Raw genomic sequence first — 13,470 nt, forward strand, 5'->3', positions numbered from 1 at the left:
CCACTTCAGCACTTTATTTGCATTTGCTGCTTCAGACAGTACTGTATGTAGCCTGTTCCACTGGCATCATGCTGTGTGTAAAGTGTTCAACAGACAGATGTTTGTAATAATTAGCTGATTTCAACTGCTATCCTTTAGGCACACAGCAGGTGATGCAGCCAACACTGATGTTCAATAGTCCACTAACCTTGCTCTAATGGCCCCTGCTGAGTAAACCTACATAGATATGTTATCAGGTAAAACAGAACAGCAGTCCTGCAGCCCTTTACCTTATTTATAATGATTTTACTGTGGAGTATCTCCCTTGATTGCAAGGTCAGGAATATAAAGTCCCTGCCTAGCTCTTTGCTGCCCTTTTTCCTGCTCGCCATGGAACGGGGCTCTGTTCTTAGCTACCACTGCTGTTATGAGAGGAGCCTGATGATGCTGTGTGATAAGAAAATTACACCTGAATGTGTTTAGTATGGCCCTATTACCCAGCAGTGCTGAGACCCTGATTTATCCATTACTCTGTACAGATTAAGGGCATGAAGATGATCATTCTGTGACAGTCCCAATGACTCTTAGGATCATGTCCACAAGCTCGGTTTGACTTTTCCCTTGCGGGGTTTCCTGGTTGATAAACTGCCAGGAGCTGAGAGTCAGGCAGACGACATTCAAGTTCCATACGTTGCAACAGGTAGCAGGATTATGCATGCATGTCTTCTGCCCTTATACCTGTCTTTCATAATGCTGCAGTGTCCAGCAAGTCTAAGGATTAGACAGTTTGTCCTTTTTTAACTGCTTATGTAAGAATTAAAACTCACACTTGCCTCTCCACTGCCTTGACCTTCTGCCTCTACACTTGGTATCTTGGAGACCTTCTACCATATTGCCATGGAAACCTCGCAGTTTCCCTGATGCCCTAAAGTGTGTAGTGCAAATTGAGGATTCTGAAAAGTTCGGAATTATTACTGCTTTCCAGGCTGGACTTTATGGATGCTTTCTTGTTGGGTCACATTTTGGATAAGAAAGGTCTCTTGCCTCATTTTTTTGCCAAATTCTTTATAGTTACAACAGTGTTAAATGAGCTAAATCTTTTTTATCCACCTGAATTTATACCAGTACAGAGGAGCAACAAACAGTGAGCTGTGAGATGAATGAGAGACAAGTCCACTGGCTTTCAGATACAAGCATCAGAGCTTATTCTGTCCTGTACCCCAGATGTGCAATTTGAGTTGACTGACAGCATTCAGATACCATACTGGGGGATAGGTAATTAATTTAAAGATGAAGCATGAGTGTGTGTGTGATTTTCCCAAAAGCTGTTTGAAAGTCAGAAAATTCCAACCATCTCTTAATAGGTAACCACAGCCATCCAAATAGATCTAGCAAAGAGAGCAACAATTTCTGGATTTTAATCAATGTTTCAGGACAAGCATTTATAAATTATTGTAGTTCTAAAAGCTTCTGCACCTGTCTGCAGAAGTATTTCTTCAGCTGTAGGAGATATCTGATCTCACAGTTGCATCATTCTGATTTCCATCTTCCTTTTTTTTCTATTTCATTTCCGATATGAATTTATCAGAGAAAATATCATATACGAGCAGGTTGAAAGAGAAATACGTTGGGCCAAGTTCCCAACTGTTCAGTGTAGTATACTATAGCAGAGGTCAAAGGAAAAATCACTCAATTTATGTGAGGATAGAATAATGTGTGGAAAACAGATATGTGACTTCAGGCTCTACTCTATCACTTGCAAATGCTAGGATTAAATTCCTTAAGCTATTGTAACATGGAAATTTATGTTATTTCTTAAAGACCTCCAAAAAACTCTTTAGCAGATATTCAGCATGGTGAATGAGCACCTTTAGAGTAGCCCAGAAAATCCTGAGAACTCATTTGTCTCTTGCACTCAGAGTGAAACAAATCTGAAAACTGCTGACATTGCTGTATTTGATTCAATTGTTTATCTGGGCAACAAGTGTGGAGGGAAAAAGAGACTGACTTTGTAAAACTTTGACAAAACAGACAATTTAAATGCCACTCTTTGGTTGGATGTTTGATTTTTCTTGAAGATTTTTCTGTTGTCTTTAATTACATCTCTGTGGGTCCATTTGCTTGGCAAGATTTGAAAGAAAAAAAAGAAGGGAAAGCTTTCACACCCAAGGTTTCTCCAAGTTCTCATTAATCCATTACTTCATATGGGCTTAATCAGTAATTGGTTTGGGTGTGTTGGCAGGACTTGATAGCTTTCAGCAGGGTTTGTACAGCTGGGCACATTTTCATAATCTAAAGAGAACAGTATTCTGTCAATCTTGTTTGTTTCTTTTATTTCAAAATAACTATTTCCCCTCCCCCCCCAAATATATGAATATCATATATTATATCAATTAGTGTGCAACTGAGGTAATATTTCAGAGTGTAAACCCAAGACATGGACTCAGCTTGTACTGAATTACAGAAAGCTTTGCTCAGCTCTGCTGGAACACCACACAAAGGAACTTAATTAAGAAAGGGGGAATCATTGTGAAGATGAGCTGTTAAAGATTATTCTTATCCTTCTAAAATGACTTTTGATGACTTTACTTGTGCACCCATAATTCACTGATATAAGAGAAACTTTCCATTGGAAATAGGATCATACCGACAAAGGTGCGGCCACACTGCCAAAGGGAGTGTAGCCACAACCCCTCACCAAATCCTTGATACCAGTGAGCTCTTCAGCATGTCAGCATAGCTCTTGCTGGGAACTCTATAGGGGTGGATCCAGAAGGGGTGCAGTGGCATGCTGGCACCCCCTTTCAGACTGGATCATTTTGCAGGAGCTTCTAGGGACTTCAAAAAAAAAGTCTTTAAAGCAGGTAGGGATCCCCTCTCCCTCACCTTTGCCCTATCCCCTACCTGCATTGGCTGCTTTCCCAATGCCCTGAGGCCAAGGGAGAATTCAGAGCTACTCCTGCCTGCTTCAGCTGGGCTGTGCGGGGACCGAGCTCAGCTAGGGCAGCAACAACAGCTCCTGCACCTGCTCCACGGTGACCAGGCAATGTGGGAGAACCCACCCCCTCTCCATTGCTGCTGCCACTGTGTCTGTCCCAGCTGAGACCAGCCCTTACACAGCCTCGCTAGAGTGGGCAGGAGCCACTCTGGAGCTTCCCCACCCCTGGGACAGCAGGAAAAGGAGCAAAGAGAGGATGGAAGGGGAAGGGAGAGGATGTACCTCTGAACATGGAAGAGAAAGTGGGGGTGTTTACTTCCTTTGGGAACTTTAAAAAGTCCCCAGAGGTCCCATCCCACCCCCCACCCCCTTCCCGTGGTCTGCCTACACCAGTGGGTGGATGGTGGGAGGAGGCTGGGAACAAGGGGTGTAGCCATCTTTACAGCACCCCCCTTTGCCAAATCCTCAATCCACCCCTTGAATTCTGCATATTCACTACATATGGAGCTGTCATCTGGAGCTGCACTGATCTGCCTATGAGCTCTGAGAGTTCATTGTGCATGAAGCACCCAGCCAAAGTGGGGTGTGACCAGACCACTGTACCTGCTCTGGATCTGCCCCTGGATGTGGGATTTGGGCCTTACTGCTGGTGACATACTTCACTGACAGCACTGGCAAATGAATTGGTACAGAAAGAAGAGCAGACTTCCATTTATTGTTCCACTAACTGCATGTGCCTCAAATGTACTACAAGGGGCCTACAGCACAGGATGAGAAGGTAGTTGAATATTTAGTCTTTCCCCTTAGTGCTGAATGCTGATGGCATGATGATTTTGGAGATGTGGCCAAGCCAACCATATGCACTGGATCACAATCATCATTAAAAAGCTCACTTTAATTAAATTGCCTGAAATAGTGGAAATAATTTTTATTCTGTGCTGTGTCTCTTGCACAAATACTTGGGGGCAATGAATAATGACTATATGTTTCTAGGACCAACATTTAAGTATGAGTATAATCTAAGTGGAGTCAACGGAACTACTCACAATCTTAAAGTGAGGCATAGGCTTAATTTTCTTACTTTATTAGTGCTCTGATGGCATATGCTATAAACCTAAAAACAGCCCCACTATCCAGTGCTGACAGCATCTTGTTACTACTGAGCAGAGATGCATTCATGCAAGTTACAGAGATGTGACATATTCTGTATAGAAGTGCAAGCCCACTGAGCTATCATATTCCTTGTGATTCTCATGCTTAAATCTTTATGGAAATATAATGATGTACTTTTAACCTTTAGTAAGAGAAATAACAAATAAAAAATAGAACTAGCCCTGGAAACCCATGTAATTCTCTTAGTCTTGATTCTTCATGGTATTAGTTTTGTCCATGTAGCTGGAAATGATGGCAAGGTGTTGCCACACTATCCTAAGATGCCAGGAAGGATTAAGTTTGTTTTTACATGAATCAACCTAAATTATTTAATATCTTTGCTACATTGAGACAGTGCAGAAGTATAGCTAAACTTTAAGTTCTAAAAAGGCTACCTGCTTGTAAAGGAACATTTATATTTCACTTAGTAGCATGCCATTAAAAAATGTGTACCCCAAGAACAGGACTTAAAGGGAAATGAATAATTGGGTTCTGTCACAAAACTCAAAAGACTAGTTCTAGCCTTCATGTTGGCAGAAAAGTCTGCAAACAGGCTACACACCTGAAATGTGAAGGAAAACAAAGTGATGTTAATTTTAAAAAGAATCTGATGATGTCAGTCTCACGAATGGGGGGAAGAAGGGAGGAGGGTGCCAATCGTGATTTCTGTAGTCAGACTTAGCAATTATTCACTCCTTTAACCTAAACATAGGTCTGCAGCTATGCTTATCTCCAGTCTATTGTCAAATATAACTGGTATACATAATAGTTGCTTACTGTCTTTTGCAGAAGTACTTGCAAAGAGCACTAACTGGATACCAGTCATGAGTATAAAGGTTTGTTGGGGTTTTTTTGCACGGGGGAGGGTGAGTAGTTCCAATTATAATATTAGATTCTGCAATATGCCAACAAATTTCTAATGTATGATGGATTCATAGGGGCTGACCCTGTAACAGCCTAAGGTAAAGGTTACGAGATGACACACTTGTCCCACTGAAGCCTGTTGTAGTGGCCAGGATTTCACTACAGGTGCTTTAGCTTGAAAGGCAGTAGACCAGTAAGCTAGTCAGTCAGTCAGTTTTCTCATAAAATTGTTAGTACAAAAACATTTCTTTAGGAAATCGGCATCCTGTTCTTTCTTTTTGCAAAGAAAGAATTGTAAACACTCTATAGAAAGGAAAGCATTTGTTTTACAACCATTTTAGCTTGGGTTTTGCAGGTTTTCTGTTTTAATTGTTCACCACTAAAAACATTGAGAAGGTTTTAATGTTATTTCCTTCGTCTAAAGCAGGGGTGGGCAAAATATAGCCTGTGAGCTGGATCTGGCATGCCAAGGGATTTTATCCAGACCACAGTGGGTCCCTCAGGCCCGCCCAACAAAGATGCGGGGACAGCCTGAGTCATGGCATGTGTGGTTGGTCTCGCAACCACCGGGCACGCAGCAGGGTTGGGGCAACACAGTGGCTTGACTAAGCTTCCTTCCAGCCCTGGTGGTGGCAGCTTCTTCTGACTGCTGCTGCCAGTGTCACCATCAACGCTAGACCCAGCTTCGCTGACCAGGCACCCCAGCCCATCTGCCCCATACCCACCATTTGGGGGAACTGGGCAGGCAGGCAGGGTCTCATTGGAGAAAGCTTTCAGACCTACATATTTGCTAATTTCTGTAGTAATGTCTACTTGGTCTTGGTATAGCAAAGGAAACCCATCTGAGAAACACAGACCGAAATCTCAGTTGGAGATGTAATGGACTTCACTGTCTGGGAAGGAATGCTGATGTCAGACCTCTACAATGACATAGTACTTTGTATGCCCCCATGATTCCTGAATATATGCATCTCACCAGTCAACTGCTTTACCCACTATCAGTCACCTTCCTTGGTTGACAGCTGGTTATTACTGTTGTTCATTTATATTACAGCATTGTGCCAATACCACATCAGGGCCCCTTTGTTATAGGTCCTGTACAGAAAAGTCCCAATTGCTTCTTGTCATTTTTGCAACAGATGACTGAAAGAAATACTGTGGCAAGGTGGTTTGGAAAGATGTAGTACCTGTAAAATGAGCAGAGTTTAACTGAAAATAGAAGTCATAGTCTCTCACTTTTCTACATAGGATTTCACAGCCTTTGACCTCAACAGAATTATCAAAAGGCAGGAGGCAGGTAAGGCCTGGAAATTGGTTTTGGAGATTCAAAACTACAAGGAAGTTCGGTTCCAGATTGTAGGGAGCAGAATGGAGTTTGTTTGGCATGGAGGAAGGCCATCACCACCAACAGGAAATGCTCTCAAGTTATCATTTAAATAAAAGGGGGAAAACATACATAGCCTGCAAGAAAAAATATTTGCAGCTAATCTACCAGATGTCCCTGCATTTTATGAACCAAAACTTGAGTTTATTCCTCTCTCTATAATTCCTCTTTAAATCAGACCATTTCCATGAATAATGTAAGTGAGCATTTGCCACCTGAGGTGAGGCTAATTAAAATGTTAAATGTGACTTTAAATGAAGTGTCTATGACTACTTCATCATGTTACATATTATGACCATCACTTGTTTAACTAAAAGCTTGCTTCCCGCTGGTTAACAACCATCTGTGGTAGCAGAGACAGGTTTTTATGTGCCAGGGATTTCAGCTGCATGCCGTGTTTAACAGTGATTAATGGATGCCGTTATAAGTAAGTGTGTGTATGAGTATGGTAATCTTTGAAGAAGGTTATAAAGTGCAATGTCAAAGTGAAAAATCTAACACTAGGATGTCTCTGAAGAGGTAGTGACCCCCTTTGGAGACTTTCATTGTTGCTTTTCAATACTGTCAGCTTCCACTTCTCTGCTGTAATCTTTAGATGCTAATGCATTTATAGGAAAACGATGCTCAATGGGAGAGGCTCTAAATGGTGCTTAGCATTTCTGTGGAGAGGAAGATTCATGCCTCCTCAAAGGGAATTGCACAAATGCATTTGTCAATATGCATGAAATAAATGATGAAGCAGACATGCTTAATAGATCGCTATGTGGATTGTGGATATGGTTCCCTTCTGAGACCGGCTATCTCCGGGCTGTGCCTACGCTTATGGCTCTCTTTCCACTTCATGAGCAATGAAGTGATACTAATAGCTCTTGCAAACTTTAAAGTGCTTTGCAAACTGTGGGTACCTGGAGTCTGCAGGAAGGAATTTGACCAGCAGAAGGGAGGGCATTCTAGAGGTTTGCACCTGGCTTGTATCCATGACCACACCTTTCTTTCTGAACAAGGCTGCAACATGCAGGCAAATCCTGCTCTGCTTCCAGCACCCTTGGTAGTGCAGCAGGTGTGATTCTGCGGTACAGGGCATGAGACAGGACAAACGATACCTAGTCCCTGGACATTCTGCCTGTCAGGGCAAGAGGGCTGCTGGGACAGGACATGAGAGCAGCAGTGAAGGATCTGGGATCTGCCACTGCATAGTTTCTTTCATTTTCTCTCCATGAGAAGCCAGTCAAGGGGCCAAAGAGCCTCAATCTGGCAAGCTCTCAGTCTAACTGTTAGGCAGACAGTTTGCTCTTTAGTGAATGTAAATGGTAAAGTAGATAGCTCCTGGGTTTGATGCAGTATACAGAAGGCATGTTGTGGGAATGCCAGGTACCATGCAGTTCCTGACCTTGTGTGACAGTGGACCTTCCAGGACGTGCACGACCCCAAAAATCCATGCCTTTGAATCCTGACTGAAATTAGATATATACACACAGAGGTGAGCAAGCAGCCTCATCTTAAAGGATTATTATTGACACTGTAGTTGGGACTAAGAGTCCCAGTTATGACCCCATAGTGCTACGTGTTGCACAAACTCAGCACAGACAGTTCCTCCTCTGAAGATGTCAGATAACTCAGCTGTACTGCTTAGAGTGGGATTTTGTCCCTTTGCTTTGTTCCCTCTTTGGGTAGAGGAAGCACATCATTGTCAAGGCAGCAAGAGTGGGACTTTCAAGTGGTCCTAAGAGAACTGGATGCCCAGAGGAGTTTAGTGTGTTTGTCCTTATCTTCCTCAGAAAATCCCAGCTTCCAAAGCATGAGAAGACTTCAAGCAAAGTGATATAAGCTGGAAGTCTCTTGCTGCCAAGCTGATATCCTTCAATTTTCTAAATATTAAAGATCTATAGATAAGACTTTCCTATCGGAGTAAGTGTTGCATCTAACACGATGAAAATCTATATTGGACGTTATCTCAACAAGAGTTGGATGTGCCAGTACAAGTGATCATGATCTGATTGCATCTATTATGTGCAGACAAAGTAAACTCCAAATCAGGAACATGTGCACTTGGTGCTTGAGAGTGGACAGTTTCTCAAAGCCAAAAACAATTATGAGCCAAAGCCACTGTGAAAACAGAATTTAAAGTAAAAATGTGATAGATAATTGAGAATTGTGTAAAACATTTTACTAAATGCCCTCCCCTTCCCCCCCCCCCCCCCCCCGCCCCAAAGGAGGCTGTTCTAATTAAAAATCAACCATCCTGGTATAGAGAAAAATCAAAAGCACTGTAAAAAATAAGAAAGCACATAAAATAAAATGAAGATATGGGAAGTTGATCATAATAAATATGTAACATGGTAGGAATTGTAGAAAACTGATAAAGAAAGCAAATGGACAAAAGTGGAGATCAATGGTTATTTTCTGAAGTATAAGAAAGGTGATTATACTGTAGTAGGAACAAAACATAACGTAAAATATTAACAATAGAATTGGTCCCTTACTGGATGGAGATGGTATAAGTTTCCTTTAAAATATAGATGAGAGAGAAGTGCTTAATAAATATTTCTGCTCTGAAATTAGAGAAAACAGATTAGGCATTTATATCAAATAATGAAATATTGTATTTCCCTTTCTGGTAGTAACTCAGTAGGATCATAAATACCAGCTCTCCAAATAGACTTTTTATAAACTGACTGGTATGGTTTCCGTGCATCCAAGAGTTATAAAAGGGCTAGACAAGGAGCTTACTTGACTATTAACATTGATTTTTTTTTCATAGCTTTTGCAACCCTAGGAAAGTGCTACAGAAAATGTGTGTCCCAGTATTTCCAAGTAAATATATGCCTGCCAGTCTGGCATCAGTCCCTAACACAATAAGGAAGTGGCTGTTACAGATTCTATTACTGAAGGAGTCAAGGAAGGAAATATATTTAATACCAGTAACATGGGTTTATAGAAAATAGATCTTGTCAAACTAACAACATATTTAATGTGATTTATAAGCTTATTTGATAAAGGTAATAGCATTGATATACTAGCCTTAGTATTTGGTAAGACTCTTCACTTGTTATTGCATGAAATTTTGATTAAGAAAGAAAATGAATGCAGCTCTTAAGTGGATTAAAAATTGGCCAACTGAGAGGCCTCAAAGTGCAACTGTAAATATAGAAGCATCATCAAATGGATTTGCTTCTGGTAGAATCCTGCAGGGAATCAAACCTTCGATATTTTTATCAATCACTTGAAAGAAAACAGAATTACTGACAACAATTGTAGATGATGCAGAAATCATGGAGTTGTAAATAATGAAAAAATCAAATAGTATGAATTGCTTGGTAAGTTGGGTGCAAACAAACTATATGCATTTCAAAGACCCGCACATAAAGTTAGGCATCTGGAGACAAAGAATGTTGTTAATAGATGGGGAACATAGCCTGAGAGACTGATTCTGAAAAAGACTCAGGGTGAGGAGTGTGGCGGGATAATAGGGGGCGCTACTATGCTGAGCCACCCACCACACTTCAGGAGTCCCCCCTGGGATGCCTACATCCAGCTGTCCCCTTCCTGGAGCACACCCACAAGCCTGGGGTAACGCTGTCACCATCCAGGCACTGGTCTCTATTAGGACTCTGTGTAGCCTAGGGTACACAGACCCAGCTGGCCTTGGGGGTGCTTTGTCCACTGGTAGTATTTCTTGGTGCTCCTTATAGCCTGGAGCCTCCCAGGATAATCTCAGGTAGGATTGAATTAGTTAATAATCAGCCAAGCTCTGCTAGGAGCAAAACGCATCTCTGACCCCTCTCCTCTCAGGCATTCACAGATAGGCGTGCTGAGCCAGGTAGTTCTTTATTGATCAGAGAGGGAGAGAATGGAAGAGGAGAAGAACAAAGGAATTTTAAGAGAAAAACAAAACACCTTGAGCAATACAGAATAAGTCAAGCCTCATCAAATATTGAGTTCAGTGACCATTTTAACACGCAGCTCAAATGACTTCACCCTAATCTACTGACTAATTTTCAGGTAATTTACTCACTTATACATCCAGAGAGTAAGAGAGGTCCAGAGGTCCATGCTTTTGTCTGTTTGTTCCCAAAATGACTGCCTGTCTCCTTCCCAAAATGCCTGCGGCAGGACAAAAGAAGAGTGAGCTCTCCCCTCCCTTAAGAATTTTTACAGCCCAGTCACCTAGGTAACCAGGTTGACCAAAACCAGCCAGTGTGAAAAAACAGAGGGGCCTGGGCTGGCCCAATGCAAAGGTGAGGCAGACTGAGGAGGATTTCTTCAAAGGGAGCATGATGGATATGCACCTCCATAGGAGCTTGTAATATGACACTGGCTAAAAGGCCTAATCTGATCCTAGATTGCATTATAAAGGGAATCTTAAGTAGGAGTCAGAAGGTCCAATTAACTCTGTATTTGGCACAGAAATACTTTATTCACTTCTTGTGCCAGCAGTTTAAGAAAGATGTTGATAAATTGGAAAGGGTTTAGAGAAGAGCTGGAAGAAGGACTGGAAACTATGCTTTAAAGGGAATGACTCCAGGAGCTCAATTTATCTGGCTTAATAAACAGAAGGTTAAGAGCCAATGTGATTACACACCGGAAATAGCTGCATGGGGAGGCAATTTTTAATAAGGGGCTTTTGGAAAGTTGAAGCTAGACAAACTTCAACTAGAAATGAGGTGCAAATATTCAACAAGGAGGATACTTAACCACGGGGCAGGGGGGGAGAGGGGGGCACGGACTTTCCAAAGCTTGTAGTGGATTCTCCAGCACTGGAATTTTTAAAATCAAGAATGGAAATTTTTTTCAAGAAAAAGTGACCTTGTTCAAGTAAGAATGAGTTCAGGGAGGTTCAAGGGCCTGTGTTGTATAGACATCAGACTAGATGATTACAGTGGTCCCTTCTGGCCTTTATAATCTGAATAGCATGGAGCCAGGCAGATGTACTAGTAATGAGTTGAGCATCTGAATTAGTCTCATCTACCCACTTGAATTATGAGGATAGGACACTTCTAACTGTGATGATACTCAATCTTGGCTCTTCCTCATCAGTATATCTAATGTACTGTGCTTCTATTTGCAGAATCCCAGGGGACGCTAATCAAGTTGTCTTCAAATATCGTACCTGGCAGCAGTTTTGAGGAAGCACTAATGCAGTACTTTACCTTGTCATTTTTCTTTTCTTTTTCTTTTTTTTTAAGTTGAGCAAGTCACCTGTTTGTATACAGCAGTATTTATCTTTGACAGTATCCCCAACAAAAGCAATGATATCATATCAAATTCCAGTGAGATCTAAATTAGCACTAAAAAGAAAATTCATCCCTTTCTGAATTCTCAAAAAATTGAAATAAGCCGTTACTGAGCCAAATATCTCCCACTCAGACAGCCTAATCATTAGTCATCTTCCCAAGAACCAGAAGCTTGTGTGATTCCCAATATGACCAGTGGTTACATGGGTTACTCTTCTGCTTACCTCTAGTGTCCTTGGAAAATATCCTGCCTGTGTAGGTAGCTCAGGATCACTGTCTTACCACAGCTCCTGAATTTTTACCAATACAGCTTACCAACTATAAGGGTTTAAGATGGAAGCTAATACAGCACTGGATTCCAGTCACATACTGCCTTCCTCATTTCTGGAGTCAGTGAGTTTTGAATGCAGTAAGGATCTCCAGCTGCTCTGGGAATGATTCTGGGAAGGGAATGTATCAGAAGGAAAGTTCAGTGTGTAGAGCAGGTAAAACAGAGGAAGGTAAGAGATGATTAGTTTCTACTAGTGGTGGGCAGTAAGAATGATCAGAAAATGGCCAAAGATTTCCTATGCCAATGTGTAGGAGGGAAAATAAAAAGAGGGAAACAAATACAACTTATGGGGACAGGGAAATAGCAGGTTTAGGGGAAGGGTTACCCATGTAGTTCTCCCAAATCATTTGCCTGTGCAAATGTTGTAAACATTCTGGTCAGAGATGTGTGAGGCACCCGGAGCACTTTTGGCACCAAAATAAATAAATGAATCTGGCCATTCATTGCCCCACCCCGAGGCCCATAGAGCTGTGGAAGTTTTACATCAAAACCAAACATGCAACTTTATCTGCTGGCCTGTTGAGGAAATGAAAGGAGTTCCTGCAGCATACAGTACATAGGCATGCTAGTAATAAAAAGCTAGGTGCCAAATCTGCAAACACTTCTGTGTTTAACTTAACACCTGTGGACTTTTCTAGGTTTACTCACCTGTGTAAAGTTATGCATGTATATGAATTGTTCTAGAATTGGGGTCACAGAGATGCCTCCCCCCCGGTTAACCCCAGGGCAGTGTCCTGTTATTCACCTGTAGTTCACACCTGCATCCCAGTTCAGCACAGCTGAAAGGAAGGCAGTCTCTTCAGACTCATAATAAAGGGTAGAGTAGTTTGTTGACTACTTTGTGCATTCCTGACTCTGCTGTATCTCCTCTCTCTTCTACCATCTTCCACCAATCTGTTTCTGTTTGAGGGATCAGATCCCAGGGCACTTTCCCACATCTGGGGAGATGAGGAATTCCTTTGCTGTTTATCTAATGTTTCCCATGCTGCCTTGCTGTGTTCTGATCCATGCCGTACTTGCTGTGTCAGAACCATTCAGAATGAAAAGAGTTCTAATTACAGGTTTTCCTTGCTTTATGTGGTACACACATTCCTGGAAAACTAAAACTGGGCATAACTTGACTTTGCATAAAGGGAGCCCTGTTTATAAGGTAACAAATAGGGATAAGTTCACACGGTGGTGAGGGAGAGAGTGGGGCTGGGGCTAGGGAAGGGCCAGAGGGAGGGGTGCACAGCTCAGCGGCTGCAGGCAGAGCAGCAGCGGGGAACAAAGCATAGGGAACTGTCGGTATGGGGTGCGGGACATGGGGGCATGGCTCTTGCTGCTACACACACCCCAGGAGGGCTGTGCTGGGCTCTCCCCAGGGACGTGTGCTCCCTGATCTGCATGTGGTACAAGGGCAGGCTGCCGATGTGGGCTGAGGTCAGTGGCAGCACCAGGCTCTTCTTGAATGGGGACTGGGCCAGGTTGCACTCAGAGCAGGCGGCCGTGGTGCTAGGAGGGGCACTGCAACCACCCCAAAATTCACTGTAGCCCTCCAACTCTGCCTTCCAGAACTGCTGCCACCCACCCCGAGCACAGTGTGGCC

The 13,470-nt window shown here is 42.4% G+C and overlaps 1 long non-coding RNA gene across 2 annotated transcripts in view; it reads left to right on the top strand.

Annotated features, from left to right (window-relative positions):
- LOC102569955 (uncharacterized) overlaps positions 1 to 12,756 on the top strand; it is a 257,947-nt gene extending 245,191 nt beyond the window's left edge. Inside the window, exon 7 of one of the 2 annotated variants that reach the window (XR_009463435.1) lies at positions 11,386 to 12,756. This is a non-coding gene — a long non-coding RNA (uncharacterized LOC102569955). The remainder of the gene's footprint in view (positions 1 to 11,385) is intronic. The other variant, XR_009463434.1, reaches the window with a different exon arrangement.
- Positions 12,757 to 13,470: the final 714 nt, after the last annotated feature.

This window comes from Alligator mississippiensis, chromosome 7 (assembly GCF_030867095.1).
Source record: "Alligator mississippiensis isolate rAllMis1 chromosome 7, rAllMis1, whole genome shotgun sequence".
In the NCBI taxonomy this organism is placed as follows: Eukaryota; Metazoa; Chordata; order Crocodylia; family Alligatoridae; genus Alligator; species Alligator mississippiensis.